At 37.6% G+C, this 12,184-nt stretch overlaps 1 long non-coding RNA gene across 1 annotated transcript; it reads right to left on the bottom strand.

Moving 5' to 3' along the window:
* Window positions 1-2,496: 2,496 nt before the first annotated feature.
* LOC150039236 (uncharacterized) lies at window positions 2,497-11,181 on the bottom strand. Its single transcript, XR_016534459.1, has 3 exons — window positions 11,012-11,181; window positions 10,823-10,911; window positions 2,497-2,559 (listed from the first exon to the last, which is right to left on the bottom strand). It is a non-coding gene; the product is annotated as an uncharacterized LOC150039236 (long non-coding RNA).
* Window positions 11,182-12,184: the final 1,003 nt, after the last annotated feature.

Below are 12,184 nucleotides of genomic sequence, written 5' to 3'. Positions count from 1 at the left end.
AGTTCCCTGGTTTCAAGAAGGGATATAAGCCTTGAGTTGAGGATAAACAGGGCTGCAGTCTTTACCTGGGCTGCAGACCTACCAACCCCATGTGTTTGTCTCTCTTCTATTTTTTCCAGTCCCTGCCCTGTATTTCAGGAACCCCAATTTGCTGCCGGTAGGCCCCAGCAGAGAACCAAGCCAGGTAGCCTATGAGGCTACAGATGTGGGCCTCCAAAGATCAGGAAATGGTTAGGAGTCACAAGTCCTCTGCCATCATTGATTGTTAAAGAAGGGTTACAGATGCGACCAGGCTAAATGTGCCACTAACATCTCCCCATAAATAACTTTGTGACAAGAGAAACTTACTTGGGAAGGAGTTTCTACTCCTTGAAACTGACTGCTCACATTTCTGTCAGTTCTGTGCTCCCCGAAGTAATCAATGCTGTCCTATAGAAAAGGGGTTAATACAATCACAGTGCTTATCTGTCCTCTTTGGACAGAGCTACTTATGAACTTTCTTAGTTACTAGCTTTTTAAGTGGCTAAGATTACAGGCACAAGTCTACGATGCCCACCTTTCCTTTGATTCTTTTAAAAATTACTTTATTATTTTTTGAAAGGTCTTTCTAGCTCCTTTGCCAAATTACTGATTAGCTCATTAGTTTTAGGGAGATGTTAATTTTTGAGCTACTTGTATATTTTGGATATTAGGACTTTGTCAGATATATTGCTGGTAAAGATCTACCAGTCTGTTGGCTGTCTTTTTAGTTTAGCACCTATGTTCTTTGCTGTGCAGAAAATTTTTATTTTGATATAATCACATTTGTCAAGTCTCTCCTACTTTCTGTGGCCTTGCCACTATTTCCAAAAAGTTCCTGCCTATGCCTATCAGTTCTAATATTTCTCCTACTCCAACTTGCAATAGTTTCAGTGTTTCAGGCCTGACTTTGAGGTCTTTAAATTCATTTGAGTTGATATTGGCGCATGGTGATAAACAAGGATCCAATTTTAATTTTCTACATATGGAAGTCCTAATACCAATTATTGAAAAGACTATATTTTTCCATCACACATTTTTATTGTGCCTAATTTCTTTATATATATATATATATATATATATATATTTTATTAAGATGCTGGAGGGGATGTGGCCAGGAGGGATCATTATTACACAGTTGGTGGGAGTGCAAACTCATTCAAGCATTATGGCAGCTCCTCAAAAGACTAAACATAGAGTTCCCCTATGACCCAGCAATTCCACTGCTTGGCATTTACCCAACTGTCCAGAAACAAGGACATACTACAGCCACTAGCACAACGATGTTCACTGCAGCACTATTTACCATGGCAAAGATATGGAACCAACTCTGATACCCTTCGATTGATAAGTGGATCAACAACATGTGGTATTTTTACAAAATGGAATTCTATGCTGCTGTCAGAAAGAATGACATCACTCCATTTGGAAGGAAATGGAAAGACTTAGAAAAAATCATATTAAGTGAAGTAAGTCAGACTCAAAGGAACATATACTCAATGGTTTCACCTATTTGTCATAATCAGTAGAAACCTTGGGCTCTCCTAGCAGCGATTTGCAATAGAACAAAACCTAGATACATAAGGACATACAGTATGTCGCTAAATGAAAGGACCTATAGGAAATGGAAACAAAAGCCATAAAATGAGTGATTGTTGTCCTTAATGTACTATGTTATCTCCCATTTCTTTTGCTGCCCCTTAGTTATCTCATATTTTTATAGTATTTCACTTTGTTATCTGATATATTGTACATATGCGTATTTGGTTATTTGAAATTGGATAGGAAAGGGGCAAAAACAAGATGAGGGTGGGAGTGGGGGGAGGGAAATGGGGACCAAGACTTGAGAAAGGGTATCAATGTATGTGAAGTAATGCACCTTCTATCTGGCGAAAGTAATGTAACCCTCCTATGAATTACAATAAAAATATCTTTAAAACTCATTATAAAGGTGTTGTACAGTGAGGCTACAATTACATAAGTCAGTTAATGAGGATACAGCTTTTTAGAAAACGTTGATTCTTATTTCTTAAATACAGAATTACAAAGTCATGTGTATATCCTACAACATTAAAGAAATGGTAGGAAGGAAGTAGTGGGTTGAGATGGAGGGAGGAGAATGATGAATGAGTGACCTTACTCACAATGCACTGAATTCTCAAACTGCTTTTTTGAATGGCAACTACTTATAGATGGTAAAAAATATACCTTAAAATGCTGTTCTTCTTAGTAATTCTGAATTTGGACATTCCCTCGCATTTGTGTCTCACTGCTCTCACTATAGGCTTGGCCCAGAACAAGAATACAAGGGTACAAGTCCAGTAAATAACTGCATATTAAACAAGGCTGCATTAATCCAGGCTTTCACTTTCACTTAATCACCATGAGCTAAGCATTTCCTTAATATTTTACCATGAATGCTTCAGAACTAGCAAATTCAATACATATAAAAGACTAAGTATCAAAACCTTTTTCCTACCTTTGCGGTTAAAAATGTGCCAGTGGCAAGAAGTAGAATAGATATCATTGTTCCTGTTCGTCCTAGAAAAGAGCAGAAATGAGTTCAAGAAACCTTTGTTCTAGTGTAAAAATACACTCACAAATACTCATTTGGTATTGGTACTGTTTCTTCTGAAGTGTTGCTGTCTCAAAATTTCCAATTGAGAAATATTAAGACTTTATTTTTCATTAATGTAATGAAAAGAACGCTGGTCCTCATGTATAATTCCAGATTCCCAGGTGGGAAGATCAGGAAGGTTGTGATTCCAACCAGCTTAGGCAAAATAAGCAGGACCCCATTCTCAACCAGCAAGATGGGCCGGGTGCTTCACATCTACAGCCCTCATTGTGTGGGAGATATAGAAACGGGTTTCAGACTGATGCCAGCTCAGGAAAATGTAGGATACTTTATCTAAAAAAAGCATTGAAGCAAAACAGAGCTGAGCATATACCTGAAGTGAGAGAATGCTGGCCAAGCACGTGCCAGGTGCTGAGTGCAAATGCAAGCAGGAACCCACATTACCAACTAGAACTGTAGTCCCTATGTAATTGTATTATTTGAATTGTATTGTGAACATTTGCAAACATAAGAATACAGAGAGACAAGCATAATGAATACTCATATTCCTATTCCTCAGATTATGTAATTCTAAGTATTTTGCTGTAGTGTTCTTGCTCACTTTCTACCTCAGCTTACATGCCTGCTTTTCTCTCTTCTCCCTCTCTCTTTGCCTCTGCCTGTGTGTGTGTGTGTGTGTGTGTGTGTGTGTGTGTGTGTGTGATAGTGTTTTGTAGCAAATACTTTGACAATTATAGCAAATCCTTGACTTCTTCCTGCTTCAAATCACTCATCCTCTAAGTCTCTTCTGTTACTTTCTACTTATATCGTAGTTTTGTCCTACAAAATTTAAGTTTGAAAATATGTTCTTTTCTCTTTCTATATTCATCCTTATAATCTAATTTTTAACATACCCTTTCACCTGAAAAGTACACATTTTTCATCTATTCTTTAAACATTTTTTTCCACTGGAGGAAGAACAGATTTATTATCTTCATGTACAGAGAAATCAACATTGCACATGTAACCCAGCTTAGTAGCCAGTTCCTTAGCCTTTGCCTTTTCCAGCTTGCCAATTTGAGTCACATATTTTGGACTGAGGACGTGCCTTCCCAGTGAGGATGGATCTCATCGTGAGTATATGTCTTGGGAGCTTCAACTCATGAACTCCTTTGGCTTCTTTTGATCAAGAGAAGGTACTCTACCAATTCAGTCATATTATCTCTACTTCTAGCCTTTTGTTTGTTAAACAGAGACAACCATCTTAGGGATTTTTTTTTTGCCTGGGTTGCCAAAAATCTCACATTCCTGAGTAGCATGGGTTACCAGTGCCTGGGTGAAACTTTCACATAGGCAAAAACAAAGTATCTTAAATGCCAAGTGAGAAGTCATTCATGTTGAGGTCTGGTTCTCAGAAGATATGCAAATGGCTAATTGATACCTAAAGAAACTATAAAGAAAATACAAATTGAATCTGTGCTGATTTCATCACACCAAGGCAAAATGGAAGTCATAAAAAACAACAGCAAAGGCTGGCAAGTATGGAGCAGAAAGGTGAGAATGAACTATAATAGTATACTGTTGGTTGGCTTGAAATTAGTCTATCCACTAGAGAAATCAGTATGGCGGTCTTCTTCAAAACACTAATCATAGACTTACTTTGTAAGTTTTATAGGTCTTATAAGTTACAAGGTAACTTCCCATTTTATAGAATATCTTGTTTGTGACTTTGGATGTGGTGAGCTCTGTGTGTGTGTGCTGTGTGTGTGTGTGTGTGTGTGTGTGTGTGTGTGTGTGTGTGTGTGTTTCATACATTTTACTACAGAAAAATCTCAAACCAACAATTTAATGGTACAACTTAAAATGCTGGAAAAAGAGTACCAAACCCAAACAAAATCTAGTAGAAGGAAACAAATTATTAAAAGTAAAGCAGAATCAAATGAATTAAGAATCCAAAAAACCCCAGAATCCACAAACAAGGAGTTGGTTCTTGGAAAAAATTAACAAAACTGAGAGACCCTTACCAAATCAGATCAAAAAATGAAGGGAGAACACCTAAATAAACAAAATTATAGACAAGAAGGGCAATACAACAACAGAAATTACCAATATCCAGAGCATCCCAAGGGATTACTTGTCAAATCTTCATGCCAACAAATTTGAAAATCTAGAAGAGATGGACGAATTTCCAGCAAATATTGAAATAACCAAACTGAACCATGAAGATCTAAATCTACTAAACAGACCCACTTGAAGTAATGAAATAGAAAAAGCAATAAGAGACCTCTCATCCAAGAAAAGCCCAGGACATGAAGGATTCATAGCTGAAAGCTATAAGGCCTTCAAAGAAGAGCTCACACCAATACTCCCCAAAATCTTCAATGAAGTTAAAATTGAAGGCTCTCTACCAAACCCATTCTATGAAACCAGCTTACCCCTCATGTCAAAACGAGACAGGAACTCATCAAAGAAAGAGAACCAGAGACCCAGTTCTTTAATAAATATTGATGCAAAACTGCTCAACAAAATATTGGCCAATCAACTTCAACAACTCATCAAAAAATTATACACTGTGATCAAACAGGACTGATCACCGGGATCCAAAGCTGGTTCAATACATGCTAGTGGGTTAATATAATTCATCACATCAAAAGTAGCAAGGACAACAATCACATGATCATCTAAATAGATGTAGACAAGGCATTTAACAAGATCCAACACCCCTTGATGCAAAAAGTTCTGGAGAAAGTAGGAATCATGGAACATTCCTCAGTATAATCTTACACGACCACCCTACAAACTAGCATAAAAGTAAATGGAGAAAAGGTAAAGCCATTTCCTCTGAAATCAGGAATGATACAAGGATGCCCACTTTCTCCACCCCTGTTCAATACAGTATTAGAATTCCTAGCCAGAGCAATAAGGCAAGAGCCAAACATAAAGGAAGTTGAAATAGGAAAGGAGGAAGTGAAACTTTCTCTCTTTGCAGATGACATGATTCTTTTTTTCCATACATCTTTTATTGTAATTGATAGAAGGGTTACATTATATTTATCAGATAAAAAGTGCATTACTTCATCTTGATTTCCTCCCTTCCCTATCCAATTTCAAATGACCAGTTAAGTATATATAAAATATATCAGACAACAAGGTGAAATATTGTAATAATATGAGATAATCAAGGGACACCAAAAGAGATGAGACATAACATGGCACATTAAGGACAACAATCACTCATTATATGGCTTTTGTTTCTACATCCTGGAGGTGCTTACTAGATTTTGTTCTATTGTAAATCTCTGCTAGGAGAGCCCAAGGTTTCTACTGATTATGACAAATGAGGGAAACCATTGAGCATATGTTCCTTTGAGTATGGCTTACTTCACTTAATATGATTTTTTCTAAGTCTTTCCATTACCTTACAAGTGGAACAATGTCATTATTTCTGACCTCAGCATAGAATTCCATTGTGTATAAACACCACATCATCTTGTTGATCCACTCATCAACTGAGGGACATCTGGTTTGGTTCCATATCTTTGCTATGGTAAATAGTGCTGCGATGAACATTGTTGGGTTCGTGGATTTAGTATGTCCTTGTTTCTGGACAATTGGCTAAATGCCAAGTGGTGGAATTGCTGGATCATGGGGTGATCTATGTTTAGTCTTTTGAGGAGCTGCCAAACTGCTTTCCATAGTGGTTGAACAAGTTTGCACTCCCAATAACAGTGTAGTAGTGATCCCTCCTGGCCACATCCCCTCCAGCATCAGTTGTTATTAGATTTCTTGATCCTGGCCATTGTAACTAGAGTGAGGTAGAATTTTAGAATTGTTTTCATTTGCATTTCTTTTATGACCAGAGATATTGAGCATTTCTTCATGTGTCTATAGGCCATTGTTATTTCTTCTTCAGAGAAGACTCTCTGTAAGTCTTTAGCCCATCTTTTAATGGGATGGTTGTTAATTTGGAGATTAGTTTTGGAGTCATTCAATTTTTTGAGCTGCTGATATATTTTAGATTTGAGGCCCCCAAAATACAAAACAAAACAAAGCAAAATTAAACCAAATCATAGACAAGAATGCAAATACCACAGCAGAAATTACCAAGGTACAGAACATCATAATGGAATACATTTCTACCTTTATGCCAACAAATTTGAGGATCTAGAAGAGATGAATGAATTTCTAGCCAATATTAGCATACCCAAGCTGAACCAAGAAGACCTAGTCCAAATAAACAGACCTATGTCAAGTCCCGAAATAGAAATGGCAATAAGAGACCTCCCATCCAAGAAAACCCCAGGGCCAGATGAATTCACAGCTGAATTCTATGAGGCCATCAGAACAGAGCTCACACCAATACTCCTCAAGCTCTTCAATGAAATTGAAAGTGAACACTCTTCTGCCAAACTCATTGTACAAAGCCACCCTAACCCTCATCCCAAAACCAGATAGGGACTCATCAAAGAAAGACTCATCTCTTTGATGAATATTGATGCAAAACTGCTCAACAAATTACTGGCCAACCATCTTCAGCAACTCCTCAAAAAATTATACACTACGAAAAAAAAATTATACACCAGGCTCAAACAGGATTCAGCACAGGGGTGCAAAGCTGGTTCAGTAGACGCAAGTAAATTCCTATAATTCAACACATCAACAGGAGCAAGGGCAAGAATTCCATGATTGTCTCAACAGATGCAGAAAAGGCATTTGACAAGATCCAACACCCCTTTATGCTAGAAGCTCTGGAGAAACTAGGAATCCATGGAACATTCCTCAGTATAATAAAGGCTGTGTATGACAAACCCACAGCTAGCATTGTACTTAGTGGTGAAAAGCTAAAGCCATTTCCACTAAATTCAGGAATGAGACAAGGATGCCCACTCTCTCCACTTCTCTTTAACATAGTATAGAATTCCTAGCCAGAGCAATAAGAAAAGAAGCAATTAGAAAGGGGATCCAAACAGGGAAAGAGGAAGTGAAACTTTCCCTCTTTGTAAATGACATGATTCTTTATTTAAAGAAATCTATAGATTCTACTTGCAAGTTGCTTGAGCTGATTTGACACTTTGGCAAGGTAGCATGGTATAAAATTAACCCTCAAAAATTAACAGCCTTCCTGTATACCAGCAAAGAGGGGATTGGGGCAGCAATCAGGAAAGCAACTCCGTTTGCAATAGCCTCAAGGAAAATAAAATACATAGGAATTAATTAACTAAGAATGTAAAGGACATTTATGATGGAAACTTTAAAAACCTGAATAATGAAATTTAAGCAGATCTGAAGAAATGGATAAACTTCCCATGCTCCTGAATTGGAAGAATTCACAACATGAAAATGGCAATCCTGCCAAGGGCTATGTACAAATTCAATGCAATAATCATCAATAGCCCAATGTCATTCTTTAATGAAATTGAAGAAGAAATCCACAATATCATATGGAATAATAAAAGACCCTAATAGCAGAAAGAGCAACTCTGAAGGAATATCCATATCAAATTTCAGTTACAGTAATCAAAACAACTTGATACAGGCACAAGAATAGGGCAGAGGACCAATGGAATCAAATTGAAGGCCCAAAAATCAACGCACAAACCTATGACCACTTAATCTTTGATAAGGGAGCCCAAAAAATAGAATGGAAGAAAGACAGCCTCTTCAACAAGTGATGCTGGCAGAACTGGTTAAGCACCTCCAGAAAATTAAAGTTGGTACCTTCTATGTCACCCTACACTAGGATTAGTTCCAAATGGATCTTAAAAACTTTACAAGAAGGAATGGGAGATACACTAAGTCCCCCTGGCACAGGTCGAAACTTTCTTAATAAAGACCAAACAAGCACAAAAAATTAAATATAGCTAGGACAGAGTGGAATGCATTAAATTGTAGAGCTTCTGTAGGTCAAAGGACATAGGTAGCAGGTTAAATAGAAAGCTCACAGAGTAAGAGAAGATCTTCACTAATCATACAACAGACAAAGGCCTCATATCTAAAATATACCTACAGCTAAAAAAAAAGAGTCATTCCAAAATTAAGCTCCAAAGAAATAACCATCCTATAAAAAGATTGGCCAAGACTTAGAGTCTTCTCTGAAGTAGAAATAAGAATGGCCTATAGACACATGAAGAAATGCTCAACCTCTCTAACCATAAAAGAAATGCAAATCAAAACAACTTTGAGATTCCACCACACTCCAGTTAGAATGGCCATGATCAAGAAATGCAATAACTACAGATGCTGGCTGGGATGTGGCCAGAAGGGATCATTACTACACTGTTGGTGGGAGTGCAAACTCATTCAACCACTATGGAAAGCAGTGTGGCAGTTCCTCAAAAGGCTAAACCTAGATCACCCCATGACCCAGCAATTCCATGACTTGGCATATACCTAATAGTACAGAAACAAGGACATACTAAAGCCACTAGCACAACAATGTACATTGCCATAATATTAACCATAGCAAAGGTATGCAACCAACCCATATGCTCCTCAGTAGAGATTGAAACACCAAGATGTTGTATTTATACACAATGGAATTCTATGCCGCCATCAGAAAGAACGACATTACACGATTTGTAAGGAAATGCAAAAACTTGGAAAAAATCGTATTAAGTGAAGTACTGAAAGAAACATAGGCTCAATGGATTCCCATTTGTAATAATTAGTACACATCTAGGATGCCCCCAGCTGAGGAACACAGTAGCTCAAATCCTACACACATAATGCCATATAGGATGAGGCCAAATTAATGGACTACCAGGACATGGAAACAAGAGCTTAATTATAAGTGACTGTTATTGTAATATATTATGTTCTTCTCTCTACTCTTGTGTTGCCCTTTGGTTAATCTCATATTGTTACAGTATCCCACTTTGTTACCTGGTATATTATCTAGATGTTTACTTGTGTATTTGATATAGGAGGGGAAAAATCAGGGGAGGGGTTGGGCAGAGGGAAATGGGGACAAAAACATGAGATGGGATATAGATGTGTGAGAAGTTTGGCACCTTCTATCTGGCAAATATAACTGTAACCCCTCTATACATTAAATTTTTAAAAATAAAGTAGATAATCAGCTGAGCAAGAGGTATACGCTATGGAACCAGAGAATCTCCAAAATGGGTTAAGAAACAACACAAATAGCAAGACAATACATTAACCTTTCCTAAAGCAGGACAAAGAGGGAGGTATGGTGGCCATTTCTGCCATTCAGCACACAGAGGCAAGGGCAGGAAGATAACAAGCTTGAGACTATATAGGGAAATCCTGACTCAATCAAAACCAAACAAATGCTCACAAAACACAAAGCCAGCCATAGTGGCTGTATTACTAGCTATTCAGATATAGACAATGGGGAGGTTTGTCAATCAAGGCAAGCCCAAATCTATACAAGAATTCTTCTCAAGTAAAAAGTAGAGCATCACAGTATGTATCCACGAACCCAAGTGTGTGAAAAAGTTAACGAGGGTCACAGTCTAGTCCTTTCTGTATTCAGGATGAAAAGTGAGAACCAATGTGAATAATGACTAAAGCAAACAGGTATGAGGAATGTAAATGGCTCCAGTAGTAAAGGGCCCCAGGACGTGTGAGGCCTTGGGTTCCGACCATATTAATGCCAAGAAACAATACAAAATCACCCCACACTCCCAAGAATCAAAAGGCAGTGTGGTAGGACACTGTACTTGGAAAGACATTTCTGAAAACGAAACCTTAAAGTGGCCAACAGATTTATGAAACAATTCTCAATGTCACTAGGTAACAGGGAAGAGCATCTTAAAAGCCCAAGGTGAGAATGCATTTGTTAACTAGCTTCATTCAGCATTCCACATTGTATATAAATAGGAAAGTATTACATTTACATGATACATAAGTGCAGCATTGTCAGCTAAAGAAGAAAAAGGTATCGCTGCAAATGAGATACAAATGCAATACTGAAGTTGAACACTGTTTGGGGGAGGCAGGTATACATGGGTAAACCAAAATGGAAGAAACCCATATAATCAGCAATTAAGGGAAGTAGCTCATTGTCCTCCCTTCTTTACATTAGTTTTTCCTTTGTTATTCCCTCCCCTTCTCTATTTTCCTTTTAGTATTCTTTGCTTCTTTCATCCTTTAAACACAATATTAATATGTTAGCAATGCTGAATCTATCTGAGGAGTAGCAGTAGGTATCTTCCTACTGCCCGTCAATATTTATTCTCAACTATCTTTTTACAAAGGAGACAGAAAGGAAAGCATCATTACCTTTTCCACCTTTGCAGTGAATTATGATGATGTTGTGAGGATCCTTGGATAACCAGGCAATGACTTCTTTAGAGAAGGAAACCATCTCTCTGGTTTAACAAAAATTTTTAGTTAATTAAAATTCATTCCCAAATTCCAAGCCCAGTGAATTTAGTGCTTTTCTGAACATCAGTGTGGCATCAGACTTACTCAAGAGTGGGGACATTGTGATCATCTATCATTATTCTATGCACACGGTGATGAAAATACTTGGGGTCATAAGACTGTTCGCCTGAAAGAAATGAGATATGTGTCAGAGCTGTATGCCTACTGACATGAAAGTTAGGAACGAAGTTTAAAATTTCTCTTAGGAATTCTTATCTCCTTTCCATTGTTCTAAAAGGATTCTTAACATCACCAGCACAAAGGTCCTGAGAGGAACACAGGCAGACCAGTGGACCAAAGAGCCAAAGAGACATGAAGGACATTAGGGACAGATTCTTGTCCTTAAAGACTTTTTCATCCCAAGTAATCTAAAATCAGCTCATGCTTTATATTCCTTACCTTTAACCTTCTAACAGAGTGATTATTCGATCTTCTAGACTGCATATCCTATCATCCTGCATTCTGCTTATTCTATCTTCTAGACTGCTTATTCTATCATACAACATAGGTACCACTAAGCAGAGGTTAATGGTGCTGTCTAAATGCTCAGTCCCTGAAAATATCGTTAAATGTTTATTCTGACAATAAAATGCAATAAAAATGTACATAAAAATCATGATTGGGAAATCAGGGGACAGTGAAAAGAGGACAAAAAACATGAGAAGGGGTATCAAGGTTTCAGAAGTAATGTAACCATTACCTAAAAAAATCTAACTGTAACCCCTCTATACATTAACCCTAAATAAAGTACAAAAAAAACCCACACCACCATAAAAAAATCTAGACAGGTGTTAATGTCTAGACAGGAGAAAAACTGAAGACAGACACAGCAGAGAAACTGGGGGAACATTCTTCTCTTTCTTCTGTTTTCTTTTGTCGTTTCTCATCACGCGCCTTGTTCTCATCACCAACCCTTTCTGGTGGATCATAGAACATACTTGCTGAATTGTCTGTGATACAATCTGGCATGAAAGGCAGGAAGAGTTGATTGAGCATAAGAGCACGAGCAGATCTTTCCTGAGCACTTCCTCTGTAAGTCTGCCTCTTCGGTCTCACTGGCCCATCTCTTTCTTAGGGAATGTTGTGCTGCCAAGCTCACATAGCACCAGTGCATTACAGAGATTTCTGATCTGACTTCTTACTACGTAATATTTACAATTAAATGAAAGATACCCAAGGTGACTTTCTTACATATCTACAGTAGCAAATATATTAAAG

Source organism: Megascapheus bottae, unplaced genomic scaffold, assembly GCF_031878675.1.
Source record: "Megascapheus bottae isolate mThoBot1 unplaced genomic scaffold, mThoBot2.hap1 HAP1_SCAFFOLD_110, whole genome shotgun sequence".
NCBI lineage: Eukaryota > Metazoa > Chordata > Mammalia > Rodentia > Geomyidae > Megascapheus > Megascapheus bottae.
This window is presented reverse-complemented; position numbering and strand designations above follow the sequence as displayed.